At 36.6% G+C, this 23,627-nt stretch overlaps 1 protein-coding gene and 1 long non-coding RNA gene across 3 annotated transcripts in view; one reads left to right on the top strand and one right to left on the bottom strand.

The window, feature by feature from the left end:
• The window catches only part of lft (Limb expression 1 family member lowfat), a 63,563-nt gene that overhangs the window by 18,661 nt on the left and 21,275 nt on the right, over window positions 1–23,627 (top strand). The gene's annotated exons all lie outside the window — the stretch shown is intronic.
• Window positions 9,807–23,627, bottom strand: part of LOC149588553 (uncharacterized) — a 59,220-nt gene continuing 45,399 nt past the window's right edge. Inside the window, exon 4 of the long non-coding RNA XR_016379959.1 lies at window positions 9,807–10,159. This is a non-coding gene — a long non-coding RNA (uncharacterized LOC149588553). The remainder of the gene's footprint in view (window positions 10,160–23,627) is intronic.

Raw genomic sequence — 23,627 nt, 5'->3', positions numbered from 1 at the left:
TGTATATGTTCCATAAGTATGACACTACCTTTACAAGTTCGTAATGCTACTGAGAGACTTACAGCTCGAGCTAGTTCTAGCAGAACGATAGACAAGCGAGAATTCATTAACTACACTCGGTTGGTTAATTAATTTTGCAGGAATTCCATCTGGTCCTATTTAGTCTGCATTACTAAGCCTTTGACAGCGCCAAAACCAGGCGTCTTCGCTTTACCTCGAATCTATGACCTACTTCAATCACTTCATGACAAGCTCCAGTTTCTAAGTTACCAGTAACAAACGTATGGAGGAACATATCTTATGAACTTATGGTGTTTTCATTATTCTGCCTACGAAATCTTAATCTTATAAGGATTAACTTCGAGAAAATATATTTTTATTTATAAGAAAGCTCCCTCTCTTTTTTGGGAGAAAATAGCCGGTCATTATGGGATGTTAGTAGGTGGTTCTTGGTCACGACTACAGAAGAAACGTTTTTTTTCCCGCGTACCTATATAAAAAGAATTTTCAGTTCCCGCCATAAAAAAATCTCGATATTACAATTTTTACAAAGCACTTCGGCTCACCTCCAACACCAAAAACTTTGAACAATGTTAAAAAAAAAAAACAATAATATATTTGGAAAATACTGTAAACCGCTCTTAAAATCTCTATATACACGAAGACTTGTGTTATTTAAATAGAGAATCATCATCTTTACCGCTGTATTTGATTTAGATCTAGACTTAGGGGGGGGGGGGGCAGAAACATCGCAATTTTTATACGTCCCCCCTTTCAAAAAGGTAATTTAAACAACCCTTTTATAAAGAAGTATATAGTTTTATCGCTAATATACAAATAACTCCCCTTAAACGACAATTTAATGTTTAAACATTAAACAGTATATTACAATACAGTATGCCGTTGAGCCAACTTTGGTAACGTGGCAATGCAAATGAGGGAGATAATGGGTGGGCGGTGTCTGCAATTAAATCTACCAGTAACCAAAGAGGGTATAAAGATGGGGAGTTGAAGCTAGCAGCTTCTTTGGGAACTAGCTTTTCTCTTTTGTTTATTTATATTTTCCTCGTAATATCACCATATTTTGACCAATAAGAGGGCAGAGAAAGATGCGCGCGCATACCGGAAGCTTAGAGGGAAACTTTCAAAGCCTTCTACTCCCCTTTTTTGCAGTAACTAATTTATTTCACTGGTCATTGTTATAAGCAGTTTTTGTGCAAATTGAAATGTTATTTAACTACAAAAATTATTATTTATTTTCTGAAGCTTTCCCTATATAGTTGCGATTGCGAAACGAGCAGCCTAATTATCTTTTTAAGTTTAATCATCATTATCCAATAGGCGATAAATTTAAAATCCCCTCCCTTCCTTCCTACCTCCATCGTGCGTTTGTATTTAAAATCTCATTTATACCTTTTAGAAATTAAGCCTTTCCTCCAAGAAAGAGAGAGAGAAAAGAAAAATTCAATTTAGAGAGATAGAAAATTGGGGAATATTTCAATTAATGGGTCCTTTTTATTCGTTTTATCCATCTTTCGTTTCGATAAGGATTTTTGTCTTATTTAATTAAAGTCGACCTTGAATTTTTAACAATCGGGGAGTTCATTGTCTATTTAATACTCGGCCTAAACAATTAAGAAAGAAAAATGGCGCGACCCTGAGCTAAGTTGCTAAGACCAGGCAGACTCTAACCAGAATGTACATCACAACTTTAGACAATCGGAAATGGTGCTCGTGTAGAATTTGGCGCGATAATTGAAAAACCATTGTGTATACATAGTTTCATAAGCTTATGTTCCATAAGTAAGACACATCCTATACTTCGTAATGCTAGAGTCTTACAGTTCGAGCTAGTTCTAGCAGAACGACAAGCGAGAATTGAGTACTACACTCGGTTCGTTTTGCAGTCCACTTTATATTTGGTCTGTACTAAGCCTTTGACAGCGCCAAAACCAGGCCTCCCTCGCTTTACCTCGAATCTATGACCTACCTCCCTCACTTCATGACAAGCTCCAGTTTGAAACCAGTGACAAACTTATGAATGAAACATATCTTATGAACTTATAATAGTTTTCAGGCTCAAAAAGTGCAGGCTACTTTGTCTTGCGACTAGCCTCGCCTCCTTATGCAAATGGTATGAATCCTCCTAGCCAGAAAACTATGAATTTACGACGTAAATTCCAATGATTCCACGAGGCGGGATTCGAAAAACGTGATCTAGCCAATTAACTAACGAAGCTACGACCATTTTTTTTCATTAAGCCCCCTCCTCCCTCCCTTTCCGGCAATGATCTATACCCCTATCTTTTCATTATAAACATAATTATCCAAGTATAATGCCTGGGAAAATTGTCTAGCGAATTTTTCCACATTACTGGTTTGGTTTGCTAGAGAATGAGTAATTAGCCTACCGGTATTACTTCGTATCAGCATAACTTCATAAGATAATGTTCACCATAAGTTTGTTAATCTCTGGTTACGAACTGGAGCTTGTCGTGAAGTGAATGAGGTAGATCATAGATTCTAGTAAAGCGAAGATACCTGGTTTTGGCGCTGTCAAAGGCTTAGTAATGCACACTAAATAGGACCTAGATGGAAGTCCAGCAAAACTAATTAACCATCCGAGTGTAGTACTTCAATTCTCGCTTCCGTCGTTCTGCTAGAACCAGCTCGAGCTGTAAGTCTCTCAGTAGCATTACGAACTTGTATAGGTAGTGTCATACTTATGGTAGGAACGTATCACTTATAAACTTATGGTATCGGTATGTATGAAGCAAAGAAAAAAAAAGCCTTTTTACCATTTGACATTTTACCCTGATGCGTTTTATAGACACGGTTATTCTTGGAAACGATTGGGAAAAAACTGGAATATTGTCTTTAAAATATCTCGATATTTGCATATCTGTCTATAAAATGGAAATAGTTTTTTTTAATCGGTAAAAGATATAAAGAACTGACTATACGCCGCGTATTTTAATTAGCAGACTGAATATATATTTTTATATCGTTTAAATATTAAAATTAAGAGATAAAAATAAAATAAAGAAATAAGAAGCGTTCCGATTTGATGATTAAGCCTTTTTTTAAGAAAAAAAAGCTTGGTACCTCGTCCGTCATCGACTTCATTAAATATTCATATATTAAAATATCTAAACCAATATAAAAATGTACACCTAATTTGCATTAATATATTCCAAAGAAAAATTTGAATATCTTGGAACGTTTTTGATCGAGTCACTGAAAATCCAGTGGGCCAAAACGAATTAATCCTTTTCAAATTTTTCTTTTCTATTCTTGTGGTTATGGCCCATTCAGACTATTAGAGTAAAATATTAAATTCCTGTCGGTCGCCCAGTCGGTATCATAGATATAGTAAAACTATAAAGGGTCTAGATCCACTTCGCTGGCTTAGGCTTAACGAAAAAACGCGGAAGGGGCAACGAGCAGACAGCCGCTATTTTCTGGGGGTAGCCGTATAAAACGCCATCTATCGGGGACAAATTAGCGGCCAAAATTGGAACTATCATAAGGATGAGTGGCACTCTATGTTAACTCCCTATAGGGCATAATAAGTCAAACCCTCGGAGATGCCATTACTCCATTTTAAACGAGCTAAGAGCGGAAAAAAGTATTTTATAAATTTTACACCTGTAAAATCTTTTAAAAAACACTTGGAACTTGTATTTCTACTTACTTTCGAGGAAATACCACCGTTTTCTGAAGGTAAGAGTATTTTTTTATACATTTATTAGTAATAAAAACATTTAAGGCGAGCTAAGCCTTGGTCTTGTAAAACACGGCAGATTAGTGATTAGCGTCGTTTTCAGCGTTGAAAAACGTTATTTTATCATGTTAAAACAACGTTAGCAACGTTTTAAGGTACTGATATTTAAATATCCGGACATTAAACTGTTACATATTCTTAAAATAAGAGTCGATAATGGTGCCCACCAAAACAAACTTTGTTAAGTGTGTGTCTCTATATTTAAAGGCATAAAACGAAATATAACATAAACGTTTTTATTTACTTATTTATGTAACAATCATGGCTTCAACTCATGTTTGCTGCGTTCAAACTGTGGGTGTAAAGAAGGTTTTCTTTCTTACCACAACTTTCCGAAAGAGACTGCCACTAGAAAGAAGTGGATTGATTCTATAACAACAGCTGATATCTCCAGTTTACGGATTTGTTCAAAACATTTTACAAAATCAGATTTCTTTCCCACCACTGGAAAGAGACTACGTAGAGCGCTCAAACTGTTCGCGATTCCATACTAATTTGGAGATCAAATTAATGTAACCGATGAAATTATCCCTAAACTGACTCTCCGTAATTTGACTCTCGGGCAACAATCTGAAGCATTAGAAGAAATGGGAGCGTTGTCCTTTGATCAGGGATTGAAGCATGAACCCGCTGCTTTTTCAAATATTCAGGCAACACATCAATACCCAGTGTCACACCTCTGTGGGTTTGATTGTTAATCCACAATTTTGCTTCCTTGGGGCAAGCCCCGATTGCCTTATACTGGTTGAGGACCAGCTGTACTTAGTGGAGATCAAATGCCCTTACACTATTTTCAAGAATAAAGAAACTATCAGAGGAAAAGCAGCTTCGGGTAACTTTCACCTTTACATTGACGAAGAAACGGATGAACTGGAACTGAGAAAAACTTCAGACGTCTATCATCAGATTCAGGGTCAGCTTTTCGTGTGTAACGTACCCGTATGCTTTTTGGCAGTATTTGTGCCACCCGATAACATCGAAATCTTGATGATAGTGAAAGACAACCAATTCATCAATGATACCTTGCTTCCAAAATTATCCACTAAATATTTCATTAGTCTCCTACCTCATTTTGCCATAGAAATGTTCGAAAAGCCTAAAAAATAAATTTTCCAAGTCACGAAAGTACAGCCTCTTTCATTCTATCATTCTGTGCAACAGTGCAAATCTACATTATGGCCATGACCAAGGCTTAGCTCGCCTTAAATGTTTTTATTACTAATAAATGTATAAAAAAAGACTCTTACCTTCAGAAAACGGTGGTATTTCCTCGAAAGTAAGTAGAAATACAAGTTCCAAGTGTTTTTTTAAAAGATTTTACAGGTGTAAAATTTATAAAATACGTTTTTCCGCTCTTAGCTCGTATAAAATGGAGTAATGGCATCTCCGAGGGTTTGACTTATTATGCCCTATAGGGGGTTAACATAGAGTGCCACTACTCTAAGCTCATCCCTTAATTTAGTTTCGAAAGTTCCCGATAGATGGCGTTTTATACGGCTACCCCCAGAAAATAGCGGCTGTCTGCTCGTTGCCCCTTCCGCGTCGACCTCCCATTGAATTGTGTATCTACCCTTTTAATATATCTATGGTCGGTATGTTCATTTCCCTGTTCAGACTCGAGAGCAGACGATTCGCGTATATGAAGCGATTTTTGAACCAAGACTTTTGAATACTAAAATAGATAGACGAACATCCAAAATGAATTTCAAATACAGCGCCAAGAATCCTAAAACTTTTCATAATATCGTCTGCTAATGTGTAGCAGCTCACTCGATCACGTGTTAGTTAAGGTATGATCGAGTGAGCTATGGCTAATGAAAAGAGCAGACGACTTAAGACGAGTCACCTACATGGGCTGATTTTCGAACAAAGACTTTAGAATACTGAAATAGATAGACGAACATCCAAAATGAATTTCAAATACAGCGCGAAGAATCCTGATACTTTTCATAATATCGTCTGCTAATGTGTAGCTCACTCGATCACGTGTTAGTCAAGGTATGATCGAGTGAGCTATGGCTAAAGAAAAGGCACTAAGGTGGTGGTGGTGCCATCTAGACACTGACTGCTAGACGAAACTGAAAATTAGTTCTCAAACTAAACCCGTGCACGAATCTTTTACGTAGTCGTTGACACGTGACTCACTAATTAAAGCGAGCAAGGCGACTTCACCGACGTGAACTTAAGGTTTTAGTCTATCGTCTGAATGGGCCTTTAGAGTCTAGGGATCATTATTAGATGATGTAAGTCTCCAAAAATGGCGACTCATAATTAAAACCTGTATTTTCACCTGTAGAGTGAGAGGATATTAGAGATAAAATAATTGGCTTGTTTAGACCTACGTACTGCTACAAACATTCATTTCCATGAAAGGGAAATCGGGTCCTTAAAACATGTCGCCCGATCATGTAGGTATTTCCACACTCCTACATTTGTATAATTACAGAGGGCGCTTTTAATGATAGATATAAAAATTACTCGGTGTCCTTTAAAATACTTGTTAAATGACGCATCTTTGTTTTTAACTCCTTCTAATCCAATTCCTACACTATTTTAAACCACGCCTTAAATCATCTTTGATTTTAAGCTATGACAAACAGTAGTAGATCGCAGAGCGTTACTAATAGATAGACAGACAGATTACAGGGTTGCCACGGAATTTTCAGAACTAAATTCCCTGACTTTTCCAAATTTTCCCTGACCTTTTTCTTAGATTTTCCCTGACCTTTTTAGGCCGAAAGCGTAAATGTTTACAGCACGTTTTAAGTGTTAATAATTAAATAAACTCTATCTACATTAAGTTTTCCACTAAAATTAAATTCCCTGACCTTTTCGGCCCATTTTTAAATTCCCTGACTTTTCCAGGTTTTCCCTGACCCGTGGCAACCCTGGATTAATAGGGGTTATATCAAATACAGGGTGTTTCTGAAAGGTCAATCAAAAATTAAGCAACGCAGACTTAACTCGAATATTATTGATTAAATTACGGAATCAAATATTAAAATAATGTCAAACCTAAATAAAACACACGGTAAAAGAATCAAAATTCCATTCAACAGTTAAACGTCATCAGAAAACTATAAACGATGAGTTAAAAAAAATCGTGTGAGAAAAAGAAAGAGGGTCCCGTCTAGCCAGTCAGCCAATCATTTTGGATAATTGCTCCGGGATGGAGGATGGGGAAACAACAGACGAAAAGAGAGAGAGTGAGAGAGAGAGAGAGAGAACACGCGGTTAAATTAAAACCCGATTAAGTTTAAGGAATACGAAAAAAAAAAACAGGCCGATTGAGTCGAAATTAAAAGCTAATCAAATTTACTGGTCAAATTAGGGGATCCGTAGGTAAGTGACGTCATTATATCATTAAAAGGTATAAAACGCTTTACGACATTTGAGTTAAATATACTCTCTATCTATCTCTCTTTCTTATTCGCTAATTGTTTGAACATGATTTTAAAAGGAATATAATAATTCCCAAAAGCGGAAATAGAAAAAGAGAAAATTAAGCTTCGATGACATTTTGCCAAAAGGGACAACGTTTTCAAAGTTATGCTTTGAGTGTTAATTAAATTAGAAATAATTGTCATTGTCTTTCTTTCAGTTTTTCTGGTGTTAATTTTAGTATAATTAAATAACCGCTAATCGGAATTAAATATCTGTACGTAGAAGGTTATAGATTATAAAATTATAATAATTAACCTTTCTCAAAAAATTTGTTTACTAACATTTAAACTTTTGATAGAATTAAAACAACCAGCTAGTACTTAGCGTTAATGAGAAGTTCATATGGGTTCATAACAAAAGGTCGTAGGTTAAATGAAGGATGGATAAGTATACTTCGAATGACGTATTTCTGATGCAGCTTTTTTAAATAATCCCTATTAATAAATAAAACGAAGGACTAATTTACTTTACAATTCGAATTAATTGCCGAAGGTATTTAATTGGTATCGAAGCCCCGAGGCCCCCCTTCCTTCCTTCTTCCCCTGACCCCCTGGCTTTTCTTCCTCATCTTCTGTTTGAATTTTTCGGCAGTTTTATAGCAAAAACTATACTATATAATTAAATGTTAATTAAAACGCCACATTTTTTTGCGGTATGAGGTTTTTCGTTTCCCATTTCGGTTAACTTTCTGGGATTAAATTATTTCAAGGTTTTTTTTATAGACGCTATTAATACTGCGGAGTATGTATGTATGTATGCCCCTTGATGTTGTCCCAGGGCCAAAAACCGAACCGAATTCTGCGGTTTAGAGGTGACTTTTGTGGCTTGTACCATGTATTCCATCCAACTGATTAATCTCAGTGTCGCGTTACCATTTCTACACCCAAAACCGAAATGTCGAAATGTTTTATTTACAGTTGATATTTGTCATTTGGCTAATTCGATCAAATTTGTCGGTTCATAGCTGTTTTGACCATCCTATAGTTGACAATCATTTGTAACTCGTGCAATTCAACGACAGACTGAGAAGCTTATAGCAAGAAGTGATTTCTAGTTTATTAGGGAGAAGGTATAAGATGCCTAAGTATTGGCGCGCGCCATAGTCCCAGTCCCCCTTACCAAAATACAAGGGGGAGGGGTCGTAAAAGGAGGACTAGGCTATTTTGCCTCTCCTCAGTCGGAAAATATGACTGTAATTTTCGTCATTCGCGTCGCGCTAACGTGCACGAGTTTTCAAGAACCAATGAGATGCTGGCTGGTTGTAATTTAGAGGCGGCGGCAGGGTTGGCAAAAACCCGGCAAAAACTAGTTTTTGCCGGGACACGTGGAAAAAACCGGTAAAAATCGGCAAAAACGGAAAAAACCGGCAAAAACTAAATTCATGGTTACAAAGTGGTAAACTAGCGAGTTTTAAGTGCATTTTCGTGATGTTTGTTATTGTTATTTTAGAAAAATAACAATAGTATTTTTAATTTTTAAATTTGAGGTGGTTATTACTCTATTAAATTTTTAGTATTCAAATTTGCCAGGTTTTTCGCGAATATTTAACGAATAATTAGTCAAATACTTCACATAGCAACTGGAAAAAACCTTAAAAAGTGGAAAAAACCGCGGAAAAAATGGTTTTTGCCACCGGTTTTAACCTGGTTTAAACCGCGCGGAAAAAATGGTTTTTGCCACCGGTTTTAACCTGGTTTAAACCGCGCGGTAAAAACCGCGGAAAAATTAGTTTTTGCCACCCGGTTTTTACCAGGTAAAAACCGCGGTTTTTTCCACCCCTGGCAAAAACTTGCCAACCCTGGGCGGCGGGGATTAACTCCGGACAGGCTACGTTTGGACTGCTGGAGATAAAGCTGGAAATGTGGCGAATTTATACCTTCTCCCTAGTAAACTAGATATAACTTCTTGCTTATAGTTCTGTGTTCAATTCAGGGATCATTTCACTTCTAATCAGAACTGTTTCAACGCTAGCATTTAAGTCATGTGACTCAAGCTAAATTTCGCGCCATTTCGACTTTAAAACATTAAGTCAAATCAATTCTGTTCGGCAACGCAATAAAGAGTAATCAATGACAAAACCTCGTGTTGCTCAAGCGAGCGTGAAAATTCATAGCGTGGAAAATTGCTTAGTAAAAACAATATCAATGTTTCTCGCCTCTCTCTTCTGTTCTGTTCTGTTCTGTTTGGGTGTTAGTTTGTTGATAACATCTAAACCTAATGCTTTATAAACAAGTTGAGCAATCACGCTATAGGTAACCAAGCGTTCAGTAAAAACAAAAAGGAAGAGACTATAGATGCGAGACTAACCCACAGAATAGTCCATTTAACAATTTTCACTTCTTTTGATATTAAGAAGAGAATTATTCCAGCTAGGAGTGGAACTAATAGAGGGTATCCGAGCGAAACCAAAGCCATTTTCATTATTATAAAACATAAGCGGAAAATAAAGTGAGTGCTGTGAAAGGAAAACCATGGAAAAAACCGACTGGATATAATTGAAACGAAATATCAATTTGTGAAGACGTTAAGGTTCGCTTCAAAAACCTTAGTAGTTTCTTACTCCACAATATGCCTATTATATCCCTCTTAACATAGGTCTATAGTTTAAGTGTTAAGGCCAAGATATGATAAGAGTCATCAACTCTTCATTACATTTCTTAAATTGGGATTTAATCTTAAAATAAAAAGGAGTACGTAATACAAAACTGTAAACTTACCATTTCGGCCCTTGGTCATTTTTTTCCCAGCCAATTCCCAGACTTTGTCAGACTAGATGTTCAAATTGAAAGCCCATTTTTACGACAACACAAAGTTATGGTGTCTGTTAAAGAAACGCTCCTCTTTTCGCTGGGAATGGTTTCCGTCGTCACACGTAGATTTTACGAAAACGGATTTTCGTGACTTGTTCCAAGAATTTTTGTTTAGTTTGTTCTGAAAACATACAAATAATAATACGAATGAAAATTAGACTATATAATCATATGAAGTAAATATTCAGCGGCGTATTCAACCTGGAAATGCAATTTTGCCTAAGGTATAAAGATAAATCTTGGGTTCGATGATTTTCCCACGTATCCCCAAATCATATTTGATTTTTCTCTTTCTCATTTTTCACGAATCACGAGCGAGATTTTCACCTACCTAGTAACACCTGTAGGAATTTCTTAGGTCAATTTTATTTTATTTTTGTTTTGTTTTCTATTGCAAACGTTGGTATAAAAAAAATTTGAGATTTTTTTCCAGGCCTTCCGTTGTAACAATGAAGATCCTATAAAGTCACGTGGGTTTGCGGACGCGCATGGCCGATGGCCCGTATCCTAGAGCCAAAAAAAGAAGCGCTTTCTTTAAAAACTCGCGCCCCGCGGCAACACTTTTTCTTTCGTTAAAACCTTTTTTTAATAATCTGTAGTAGCATAAGTTTATAAGTGATATGTTCCTACCATAAGTAAGACATCTACCTATACTTCGTAATCCTATTGAGAGACTTACAGCTCGAGATAACTAGTTCTAGCAGAACGAAGTCCTACACTCGATTTATTTTGCAGGACTTCCATCTAGCTCCTATTTAGTCTGTATACTAAGCCTTTGACAGCGCCAAAACCAGATCGAGAATCTATGACCTACCTCACTCACTCACTTCGTGACAAGCTCCAGTTTCTAAGTTACCAGTGACAAACTTATGGCTGGAACATATCTATGAACTTATGTCTGTAGTAGTATATTTCAATCAAGGTTTGCTTTATTGTTAAAGCTGTAGTTCGGTTTTAAGTCTATGGAAGAGATTGCGGATATCGCTCCTAAATTTTAACAAATACAAATTCAGAATAATCAAGGTGAAACTTATGTTAAATTCTTCTCATTGGTTAATTTGGTTTTGATAAGAAACAGCCATTAATAATTTGAATTTCTAATATTTTGCATTCCTAAACTAATAAATTATATATATATATTTTTAATTGGTCGAAAATTATATAAGAGACCTTGACTAATTGACTGGAGTAATAATGAACTCTAAACCTTCTTATTAGTTCATCATCACTAATTGAGCATTGTAACTCGATAAAATTCTTACATTATAATGAAGAAGAAGGTTATTAAATTCAATAATTAACTTAATTACGTTTAATAATAGACCATGGTTATAATATTTTATCATTATCGTCAGATCTAATTTATTTTTTCCTCATTTAAAAAAGCCTGTACCAAAATTTAACAATTTAATTTCTGGACAAACTAATGAAAGATTTATTCATTCGTTAACTTATTTAGTCATTTTTTTTTGCTTCTTCATTTTTAAGTCCGCTGGGTAGAAGCATAAGTTTATAAGATGTATTTCTTCCATAAGTATGACACGATCGTAATACTACTGAGAGACTTACAGCTCGAGATAACTAGTCCTACACTCGGAGGGTTAATTAGTTTTGCAGGACTTCCATCTAGGTCCTATTTGGTCTGTACTAAGCCTTTGACAGCGCCCAGTCACCAGGCGTCGCTTTACCTCGAATCTATGACCTATACCTCACTCACAAGCTCCAGTTTGTAACCAGTAACTAACTTATGGAACATATCTTACGAACTTATGGTAGAAGACAGCGCCGAGTCGCGTAACGCTTCCAGAAATTGGATGCTGGACGAAATACGTCCTCGAGGTGAACCCCTAATAGGAGAATTATTTACCAGCCTAACTCCAAATTATCAAAAAAAGAAAAAGAGAACAGGCTTTCTGCTATATCGTTTGGTTCATTCTTGCGCTAAGCGACCACAGAGGCCTCACGGTTTTTATTGTTTTTCTAACCCTCAGATATGGGTATGACATCGAAAGCGCATCATATGAAATAAGACATAGATAAATTTACAGGTATCACGACAATTGTGTGAGAGACATTTGGGTGTCCAACAATTAGGAGCAATTGAGTGGTAATGAAACCGACAGACGGTCGATAAAAATACATACAAAATTCGGATGGTGAAAATTTTAAGTTCTGTGAGGTCAGGTTAAGGTTAGATTAGGTTAGGTTTGGTCTCTCGCGAAACTTTTATGGTTTCTCTAAATAAATATTTACTTTTTGGAAAAAAATAAATTTTCTATTCACCCAATTCCCAATTGACTCTCTGTCGGTTTAATTGTCACCCATTTATCACTCACTCACCCAATTTTAAATTCTCACAATTGTCGAACACCCAATTGTCAACGCTCCAAATTGGCGGAAATTCCCAATATCAAACAATTGCGGGAGCGAGAAACGGGGGATCAATATCAATATCTATAAATCCGAATAAGCTATAACCGCAAAAATAAAGTGGCATTTCATTTGGTAGATTAACTAAATATAAAAGCTTAATACATCTTCCAATTCCCACGTCGAATAAAAAAAAGACGATAGGGGAGAAGAAGACGAAGCACCTTGAGCTGGGGGTACTCGAGAGAGAGAGAGGTCGGACAATTACATAGAAATCTCACTTCGAGCTAAAATTAAAACAAACCGCCCTTGAAATACGCCATCACAATTTTGTTTATGGTTTACGAACAAGTATTGTCATGCAGCCATTTGTGACTCGTGCAATTCAACCGGTATCAACAACAGATGGAAATACTTATAGAATTCTGTGTTCAATTCCGTTCCAAACCTGTATACATACAGGAGATGCTCTAATAACAAAATACTGGCAATCCTGTTAAAGCGCATGCGCAGTTAAAGTTAAGAAATGTGGAAGGGAAATTTCTCAAGCCCCTTTTCCGCAAATTGCATTGCAAGTACTCATTAACAAATCCACCCACGAGCTAAGTAAGACTAAGACACGAACCCATGGGTCAACTTGTGTCAAACCCACGAGATAATTAAGACCAAGGGTTCAACTTGTGTCAAACCTTTCAATCGAAGATCAGTATCAAAATTATTACCCAAAGAATTAGTAGTTAGTTAGTTATCCAACCCCTCGCAATTTAGCGTCGCTGAGGTGATGTCGTTTATAAGACAGAAAGAAAGAAAGAGAGAGAAAGAAAAAGAAAGGTCCCCTGCATGATGCTGCTGCTGCAGCATCTTTAGCCCCGCCATCCATGAGATGATGGTCCATTAATAGGTCATCCGCTCTTTGCCCTCCCTCCTCCTCCCATCAGCACCCCGAGCTAAGATCGCGCCAAATCTTCCCAACGCGTGCAGCCCGCTCAAGACCATTAGTAGCTAGAGCGAAACGCCAGCAGCCAGAAATAAAAGGCGCGTAATTAGAATGGGAGGAAAATGAAAGAAGAAAAAAAAGAACCCGGAGAAACGTTTCGATACAACCACAGTTGCTCTCTCTCTCTCTGTACCTATAAGAAACATAGAGAAAAATGTATTATTGCGGTGATTTTCCAATATTATTTTCGTTTTGTTTCTAAACCTATATAAAAGATCATTAAAAATTGGGAAGGGGGGGGGTGTAGGTACTTTTCTTACTACCGAAGGGTGGGATGACGTGACGGCATTATTATAGGTTGAGTTCGCATTTGTTTTCATCATTTTAAGTTTAAATTTAATTAATTAGTCGGCCCATACATTATATAGTTCTAATTGCTCTGTCGCAGACTCACAATCAATAAATACAATAAATGGATCAAGCTTTTTCTTAATTAGCTCTGCTCCAAAGATTAACGTCTTAAAACAATTCAAATAATATCATACTTTTCAATTGAATCATTTCCAAGCTTAGGCCTATATTCAAATGTTAATTTTTTATTAATTAGAATTATTTCAGTAAGGATTGACACTAATTATAACTAATTTAACTGAATCATCCTTCTTTTACCCAATGACCAAGATTAGCTTAAAACCAAACAACTGAATTACATTTTTCCTATAGGTCTAGGTGCAAAGTAATCTTTACGATTCCTAACAAAACCGCAAGTTCAGCTGAAGCTTCTGCCTCTCAAACTTAATTAAATCAATCACAATAGTTCAGGAAGGAGATGCGGGCAATCGTGTTGGATAAATATTTATAGATAAATCATAAATATAATCGAAACTATATAGTAAATAGATCATTTAATGGATTGATAGATAGAACTTGTAGATGATTATAAAACTAAATCTTCTTTCGGTACGTATATATATATATATATATATACGAATGAGCCAAGAGAGCGAGAGAGAGAGAGAGAGAAAAAACAGCTAAAGAACGAATTTACGAGAAAAGATATTTAGTTAGATATACTAACCCGCGGCCGAATTTCTAGGGACGAAACATTTTATTTCATTTGATTTTTCGTATGGCTTATCGACCATGCCACGAATCGAATCAATTCACCCTTGATTATTGAATGATAAGATACGAACTTAGATTTCATTTAGCATAAGTTTATAAGATATGTTCCTTCCATAAGTTTGTAACTGGTAACTTAGAAACTGGAGCTTGTCATGAAGTGAGGGAGGTAGGTCATAGATTCGAGGTAAAGCGAGGTAGGCCTGGTTATGGCGCTGTCAAGGGCTTAGTAATGCAGACTAAATAGGACCTAGATGGAAGTCCTGCAAAATTTTCGAGTATAGGACTTCAATTCTCGCTTGTCGTTCTCCCTGGAACTAGCTCGAGCTGTAATTCTCTCAGTAGCATTACGAAGTATGGGTATTGTCATACTTATCATGTAACATATCTTATAAACTTATGGTTTAGTACAAGAACCCTCACGAGTCAATTGTTGTACAGTACTTAATTCGGCGCTTTGGTTTCCAATAAATATTCATTTAAAAATGGAGCGCATTCCTCAAGTTTGCAAATTGCAATATTCACGGAAGAAATAGTTTAAATTCCTATAGTATTACGCGTATGTAATTAAGATTAGGGTGAATTCGGCACCATTTTTTTGGCGTTAGGCTTAAGGAAAGCTACGAGGTATCCCCTCCATTCCCCCCTAGCTGTCCTTCCTCTCTTCTCCCAACCACAGAGTTCCCGTGGTGGAACAATCTTTTAATTATTTCAATCATTAGATCTAGCTAAGAGAAATCTTTACGTAGAATTGGCACTCGACCGTCTTATTCAGTGTTAATATGTATGGGAAAATAACGCTTGGTGCTACTTCTGTAATATTAAGGGGGGTTTGTAAGGGGACTCGACCAGGGTTAACGGTTTACAAAGTGCATTTATATGATAATTCGCTTCTTCATTAAGCCCTTTTAATCAAAGTCCCCGCGGTCGCCCGAGCTTCTAGATGAACTTATTATTATTAAGAGCTAGCTAGATCTATAAAATCGGTCATTAACAAAGAGCTTTCTCGAAGGCGAGGATACCATAATTAAACGAAAATACGTATTTAAGAAATTCTAGACTCAACGAAGTAAAGTCCACGAGAAGAAAAAAAAAATGTAGATATATTTAGTTCTAGACTTAATTAATGATACCATCTTCAATTTCATATATATTTTTTTCCTCTTCAAAATACATTTAATGATGGGAAAAAATCACCATAAGCTACGGCTATTTAATCTCAAAGCCACAAAGATGTGGTTTATACTCTTTTAGAAATTAAGTATTTCTCAAAGAGGTTAAGATTATTTTTAAAGAATTTTTAAGGGTTCCACAAGCAACTTTAAAAGTTCGGTACTTGAGATATAGGTGGCGATACCCACCAACCAACGTCTTGAGTGTTTTCAAACAAGACGCCGCCTGCAGATGTCTTAAGTTGCGCCTTATATTATTGCTTACATACATGGAGGACTAACACCATTTACAACAGGATGCCGGGCTACCTAGAGGACAGAAACACGTCTGTTTTTTGTCCTCCAGGTATTGCCTGGCCTTCCGAAGGTGTAAACATTGGATAAACATTTTTAAAGTATTAACCTTTAACTTCAATTAAATATTAAAATCTTAATGGGAAAAGTGTTTTACGAAATAAAAAAAGAAATTTTTAAACCTTATCTAATGCAAAATTAAAGGAGCAAGCCCCAATTAAACTGTAGACATTTCTTCTTCCCTTTACAGTGTACTTTTAAATCTTCACAAACTTAAGTTTTTTATTTCTTTTTAGTTGTTTTTCTTGTCTAGAAAACAACTTCAAAAGAAACCGATAAGAACTTCCTTAGTTTTCCTGAAAAAAACTGTTTTATTTTTTTCCTGGAATAAGATGATAATCCGGGGGTCCGTTTTTACGAGAGAATTTTATTTTTAAAGCTCTTGTTGAAATAAACCAAACACGTCACGTGATCAAAGAGTTGTCGAAAGATGCCGCCTACAAACTCTTTATAAATTAAATCCCCGTAACCAGGAGGATAAAGTCAACATACGGGGACCTCCCTCCGTCATAAAAATATACCTTAAATGTAGATAAAACCGAAGATATTATACAATTACTCCAAAAAAATAATTGTTCACTTAAGGCCCATTCAGACTTTAGGCTAAAATCTTACGTTCATGTCAATGCAGTCGCTTTTCTCGCTTAATTAGTTAGACACATGTCAACGACTATGTAAAAGATTTGTGCTCGGGTTTAGTTTGAAAATTTTCAATTTCTTCTAGGAGTGAGTGTCGAGAGGGCACCACCTCGTTAACACCTTTTCTGTAGCCATAGCTCGCTCGATCATGCCTTACTGGCACGTGATCCAGTGAGCTACGCTTTAGCAGAAGATATTTGAAAAGTTTTAGGATTCTTGGCGCGGTATTTGAAATTCATTTTGGATGTTCGTCTATCTATTTTAGTATTCAAAAGTCTTGGTTCAAAAATCACATATATACACGACTCCGTTTAAGTCGTCTGCTCTGGCGTCTGAACAGGGGAAATAAACGTCTGAATGGGCCTTTAGAAATTTCATCAACTTCGGATACAGCGGTCTTGTCGCGAGCTCTTTATGGCTTCTTTAACATTATGGATGTAAATGAAACTTGGAACTTAAGTTATCCCGATAAAGATAAACTTCAACCGGGGGAAATTTGATAGAAAACTAGTTTTTATAATATTCCCTCCCAGGAATTGAGTTAGTACTTAAAACTTTATAACTAAAATAAGTAATAATATTCACGAGTATTGTCCATCAACTTCAAGAGGATTTAACCGAAGGTTTTTCTTTTCTTTTTTTCTCGCGAAATGCGAAATTCTAGTTAAAATATCAGGATTTTTATCAGGGGCTAGATTATAACCTAGATTATGACAGTTGGAGAACAGTTACGGATGAGATTAAAGTGAGGATGAAAGAGAAAATACGGTACAATTGCATGCATTACATTACAACGTTAATTCTTGGTACAAGAGGTAGAATCTGCAACTCTATATTTTGCCTATTCACGCCCTTTCACTGTGCCATGCGCTCGTGAAGGGGGTCGACACTATCCTGAGAGGTAAAGCGGGGGTTCTGATATTGCACGGCACGAGCAAGCTTCAATAAAGTATACTTTCTGTTTTGATCTATCAACTTTTGGTGAAACTGTTATTTCACGAGCCATAAGTTTATAAGTGATATGTTCCTACCATAAGTATGACACTTCCCATACTTCGTAATGCTACTGAGAGACTTACAGCTCGAGATAACTAGTTCTAGCAGAACGACAAGCGAGAATTGAGTGACTACACTCGGTGGGTTAGTTTTGCAGGATTCCATCTAGCTCCTATTTAGTCTGCCTTACAAAGCCTTTGACAGCGCCAAAAATAGGCGTCGCTATGACCTACGTCACTCACTTCATGACAAGCTCCAGTTTCTAAGTTACCAGTGACAAACTTATGGTGAACATATCTTATGAACTTATATTGAACGCGTCTATCAGGTTGTGACAGACATAAACAGGCTAGAAGATATCAAGTTTTGGATAATTCGATGGTACATCTAGGGCGATTAAAAGGGGTAAAGTGTAACTGGAAAAAATCTGCGGTTTGTATGGCAGACAAATTTTAAGAATTCCCCCGAAGTGGGAGAGACCTGGCTGGTTGGCTATACGGATTTAAAATAAGGAACAACGTGTTCGGAATTCGGTATTAAAACACAAGCGAGTTAAAAAGTACGATTCAAAGCGCGAGAACTGGAAAGCTATAGCCCGCGCTCTTTTATATCGAATACATTATATTCTATTTTGGGAAATTTTCACAACCTTCCAATTGGCTAAGCTAACCTGCCCGAGAAGAAGAGAAGCCCAGAAGCGAAGCGACCTTTGAATAAAATAATAATAATCATGTATACCGTGGGATCGGACACTTTAAACATTGTAACTGTGTAAAATTAGTACCTAAATTACGTTAGAGGTATGAGTGGGATTATCTTTGGTGGATAGAGAGTTTTGCTCAGTCAAACAAGGACCCAATAGGTGTTTCGAAAATTGTTTGGGTACCTAACGGATAGTTTTTTAAATGGGTTTAATGTTTTTGTTGACGTCATGCGGGGGCGTTCGGTGCACATACCAAAGAGATTGGTTATGTAAAAGAACGAATGATGGGTTTTCCTCGCTGAACGCTGTCAATAACAAGTCCTACTTTTTCCTTAGCTGGAGCTGTCAATTCCCGGAAACACAATTGGTAGGCGCAGTTTCCGAAATTGGAAACAGTACAATTTGACCTTGAAGGATTTTAAGAATCATCTCTTTCAAAATTTATGTATTTAATCAAACGATAATCCCACAGACAAAGGTTAAAGCCATCTTTAAGAAATAATCTAACCTAATATAACCTGATAAAATTATTTTGCTAATTGATTGAAATAGACCCCCCCCCCCACGTTTCAGCGGTTGAACTTGCACTAGCAATTGACTGGCAACACTTTCTCTCACACTCGCTAAGTATCGGTCGATTGGGAAGACACCAATATGTACAAAAATAGAATAAATACATTATGTGCAATATTTGCTAATTTTTTAAGAACATAAATGGGGAAAGTGTGGGACACCTTATTACGGACTCACATGCACCTCGGGTGATGTCTACAAAAACAAAAAACCCGACCTATAAAAAAATTAAGAAAGAATTACTCCCTTATAAAAAAAATCCCATATTTCTAAAAATTTTACGCGAAAAAATTATAAAATCAAGCCCGAAAGAGGTATTTAGGCGGCGGCGATTTTTGTAAAAACATAATTCGATGTAAAATTATTAATAGGTAGAAAGGCTTGTACAAGTCGGAATAGCCTGAAACACTTCCGTTTCTTCATTAACACGAGATTTGCGAATAGATCGCGAGATTCTCGAGATTCGTGAAAGAAATTTTAAAAATCCTTTCTTCCCTTAAGAGAATACCTAATGAAGTTAGAACGCTTTCCCAACGAAACAGAACCTAATGAGTCTCCAGTCCTCTATCCCTACTCCTAGCTATAGTGCTATAGCTACGTTCCCTACACCTCTAATTATTAATGTACCAGTAGACGATTTAGATTAATGTTATATTATAATAATCCACTAGTAAAAAAATAACTGCCGCATGAACATTAATAAAATACGTTAAGTTTTGCCCCCTATCTTTCTCTCTCTCTCTCTCTCTCTCCGCAAAATAATTTTGCTAACGAATTTTTGCAAAATTATTTTTAATTTAATTCAACAACCCCTTTGCTAGCTCAACCCACAATCCTTTGCGCGGGGAAGGACAAACGTTACGTGTTTTTGTACACGATTTAGGCTCAATTTCTTAAACTACCAAACGAAGACCGAAGAGTTACAATCTTCTTTTCGAGAGATATATTGATTATGAGAATGAACGACTAACATGAGCTTTAAATGCCCATACAGACTATAGAGTAAAATCTTACGTTTTCGTTGGTACGTTCATTTCCATGTTCAGACGCCAGAGCAGACGACTTTAACCGAGTCTCGTAATATGGTGATTTTTGAACCAAGATACTTGAATACTAAAATAAGCGAACACAAATACCGAGGAAATTAGAATCCTAAATTTTTCAAATATCGTCTGCTAAAGCGTAGCACACTCAATCACGCGTGAGTAAGGCATGATCGAGTGAGCTATGGAAGCTTAAGAAAAGGCGCTAACGAGGTGGTAGTGACATCTCGACACTCACTGCTAGAGAAAATTGAAAATTTTCAAACTAAACCCACGATTCTTTTACGTAGTCATTGTCACGTGTCTAGTTAAGCGAGAAAAGCGACTTCACCGATAGTCTGAATAGGCCTTTAGTATAACGTAACCCATCTTTGGTGCATGTATTCACCATCCCAAAGAAGTTATATATACATATATACTCTTAGCTATAGCAGAAGATTCTAATGACTATTTTTGACTGCGGGCGAATTTTCGCCATCTTCATAATTGTATTTTTATACGATATGCACATTCCGCTTCTAAAAAATTATACATAGTGTTAATTTTTTATTTATTTTCTCGTCTCTCTCTCTCTCTCTTCACTAATAAATGATAAAGAAATCCACCATTTTTTCGAATTTTCGCAAGACCTAACACTAACACTAACACGCACCTGAGTTCAAAACTACGGAATTTATTTTTCTGAGAAAATATTTTCATAGCTTGATTTTGAACTGAATTGAACCACGTACATCCATCCAACTTAACTAAAAGCTCCATTAACTCTCTAATTACCAACAAATAGATAGCTAATTACGTTGAGTACAAAGTTAAGTTTGATTTATGTTGTAAGAAGTCAAAATAAAGCGACTTACGAGAGGGGTCTAAATTCTGTTTAATAAACTAAACGCAATGTGTTTAAAACTTAGGGTCTGTTCCTGTAATTAATTTTCAAGCTGTAGCATCTCATTCCCCGCCTTTCTCTTAACTATTTCCTTATAATCGGACAAATGTATAAGAAGCAACAATCAATCTTACCGGCCGCGATTTTCAAGCGATAGATGTTTTTTATCCTTAAGAAAAGTTTACTAAAAAGTTCTTGGGAAGTCTGGGCCAAAAAGAAAGAAATGTACTTCAAAAATAAAAATGTATTTGTGTATTGGAGATACGCGCGACGTAACCTTATGACCCGGGTTGCCTCGCCAATAATTCCGAATAAATTAGGGTCAAAAGGGATCAAATATACTATGATTGATCATTTGACCTTAAACGACCCCGGGGTTATAACCGAACTCGAAAAATCATTGGCGCGTAAGCTTGAATCACACCACAATCATTTCAAGTTCATCAAATGAGGAAAGAAAAGTTGAAAAAGACATTTTTTCTTATTTTCTTTCTCTCTTTTTTTAAATATTACGAAAACGGATATTATAAGGTTAGGATTTGACCTTTTGACATCTAAACCAACCCCCACCTTCAACTTTTGTTTTTGTCAATCTATAATCGTTTAATCAAGGATCGAAGCTTGGCTTTCTTTGGCAATAACAAACATAACTTTGTAAAAATTAATGATGGTGGTAGTTCAGAAAAAAAAGGTTTACTTTTAAAGTATACAAAATGATAGATACGCTCCATTGTTTACCTCTCTTAATAAATATCCCATTCTTAATACGATTAAAACCATCCATGATTGACATTGACGTTAAATTTCAAGTTCTCTAGATTCGTGTCAGAGAGTTAGTTGGGCCCACCCGGCGCTCGTCTTTATTTTTCGGACTGGTACCATTCCCAAAATGCTAGCGAAAATCTCCGTCCATAAATGTTGGTTGGCCCTTAGTCTTTCACTATATCTACGCCTTTCAATGACAAAAATTCCATAAATTACTTCTATAACTAAGGCCTGTCATCGTTGGAGAAAAGCCGCGTGCACAGTTCCGACAACACCCACGAGATATCGAACAACCCCCCCTCCCCAACCTATCATATTAATATCGATTACGTCGTAACTTTTAATCCTTAATTTATATCAGTTACTGGATTTTGGCAGTAAGATATTGGGGGGCGAGTTACCTATAGCCCAGCGTCTTCCAATATTCTTCATAACTCGTGAAATGAAGTGAAATATTGATTGAGTCGCGTTCGCACGGGGTTAGTCGAGTTTCAAAGAGCCTTTTTCACTTATATATTGATTAATGCGAATAAATCCCGGGATGTTTAAAATGAAATGTCCATAAGCGGCGTAACAAAAGACATAAGAGAGTAAGTATATTGAGGAGAAGGAGAGACAGAGAGAGAGAGAGGGAGAAAGAAAAAGAAAAAGAAAAGACCGGTTAAGTCGCGAGCGCTTAGACCGTGCACCCGAACGCCCTGCTTGATTAACTGGGTATTTATTCGAAGGAGCTGTAACAGGAAGTCAGAGTGACTCTTCCTTCATACCACCACAACCACCACCACCGAGAAATAGAGATAGGCGCGTCGTCTAAAGGAACGTCTTACCCTTCTATCTCTTTCGTGGTGGATGGCTTCTAGTTCTAGCTCGATCAGCGCGCGTGGTCACCAGGGGTCAATGATGCGAGTGGGCGGGCGGCCAATGGCGGAAAAGACAAGAGCTCGCAATCCTTTCTCGCGCCAGGAAACCCTAATCCATCAAACTCCTTTCCTTCATATACATTTCTACTTCTTCTTCTTTACAATCAGTTTTAAAAAAAAAAACTTTCAACAAAACGTTTCCCCCTCATTGCGTTTACAGACAATGATCGAAAGATAGTAGTACCTCGAATCTCAGGAACCTTTGGTATAAATTCTTCGTACCCTTTAAAGCAGTGTCCACTTTATGTTAGACCATAAGTTGAACACGACTGAGTGTCCGTGAAATCATAGATGACATACAATAGAGTTGTAGACAGTTATCCTTAAATTTTTGGAGCTACTTCCGGTGGCACTCTGTTTCTTGTTAGACACGTGGTGCCTTCGTAGAGGAATTTTCAACCAATAATGACATGTCTTGTACAGAATTGTGGGAAAACCGGAAATGAATAGTCTAAAAATTTGGCGAGATATTCCCCTACGTATTAGTAAAGGCTATTTTAGTGTCTACTCCTTTACTGTACATCCTCTATGATGTCATACGCTCTTGGGTATAACCACGTGGTTTAAGGAATATACCCTATTGTTAAAGATATAGAAAATGATGAATTTGATGTATCTCTGATGAGTATATACATCTGCACCAAAACTAATTGATTTAATGGGCATCTTAAGAAAGAATAAAAAAAAAGGTTTGCCTACAGCGAAACGTTAATCTTTCTTTCTTAAAAGAAAAAAATTGAGATTGATATTTTGACCACGGAACTTTTACACCGTGGCTGCATGAGCCTTGCTTAAGTTGCTTCCTTTTTACGGAACTTACGGGTATATTTTTAAGCATTTGAGTTAAAACACGCACTTAACACTATTATCAAAGCAAAGATCTCGAATTATAGCGCATCATACATACCCGCGATCTCGCTCAATTTTAACTTTTAAACACCATCTTATATAAGTTACTTTTAGTTTCGGGGTCGATATATCATAGCATAAGTTTATAAGTGATATGTTACATCCATAAGTATGACACTACCTATACGATTCGTAATGCTACTGAGAGACTTACAGCTCGAGCTATAATTGCAGCAGAACGACGGAAGCGAGAATTGAAGTCC

The sequence above is a fragment of the Phalangium opilio genome, unplaced genomic scaffold, assembly GCF_054372755.1.
Source record: "Phalangium opilio isolate 3A_F unplaced genomic scaffold, DU_Popi_V2 ptg000540l_1, whole genome shotgun sequence".
Taxonomy (NCBI): domain Eukaryota; kingdom Metazoa; phylum Arthropoda; class Arachnida; order Opiliones; family Phalangiidae; genus Phalangium; species Phalangium opilio.
Note: the sequence above shows the minus strand (reverse complement) of the source record. Positions and strands in the feature narration are given on the sequence as shown.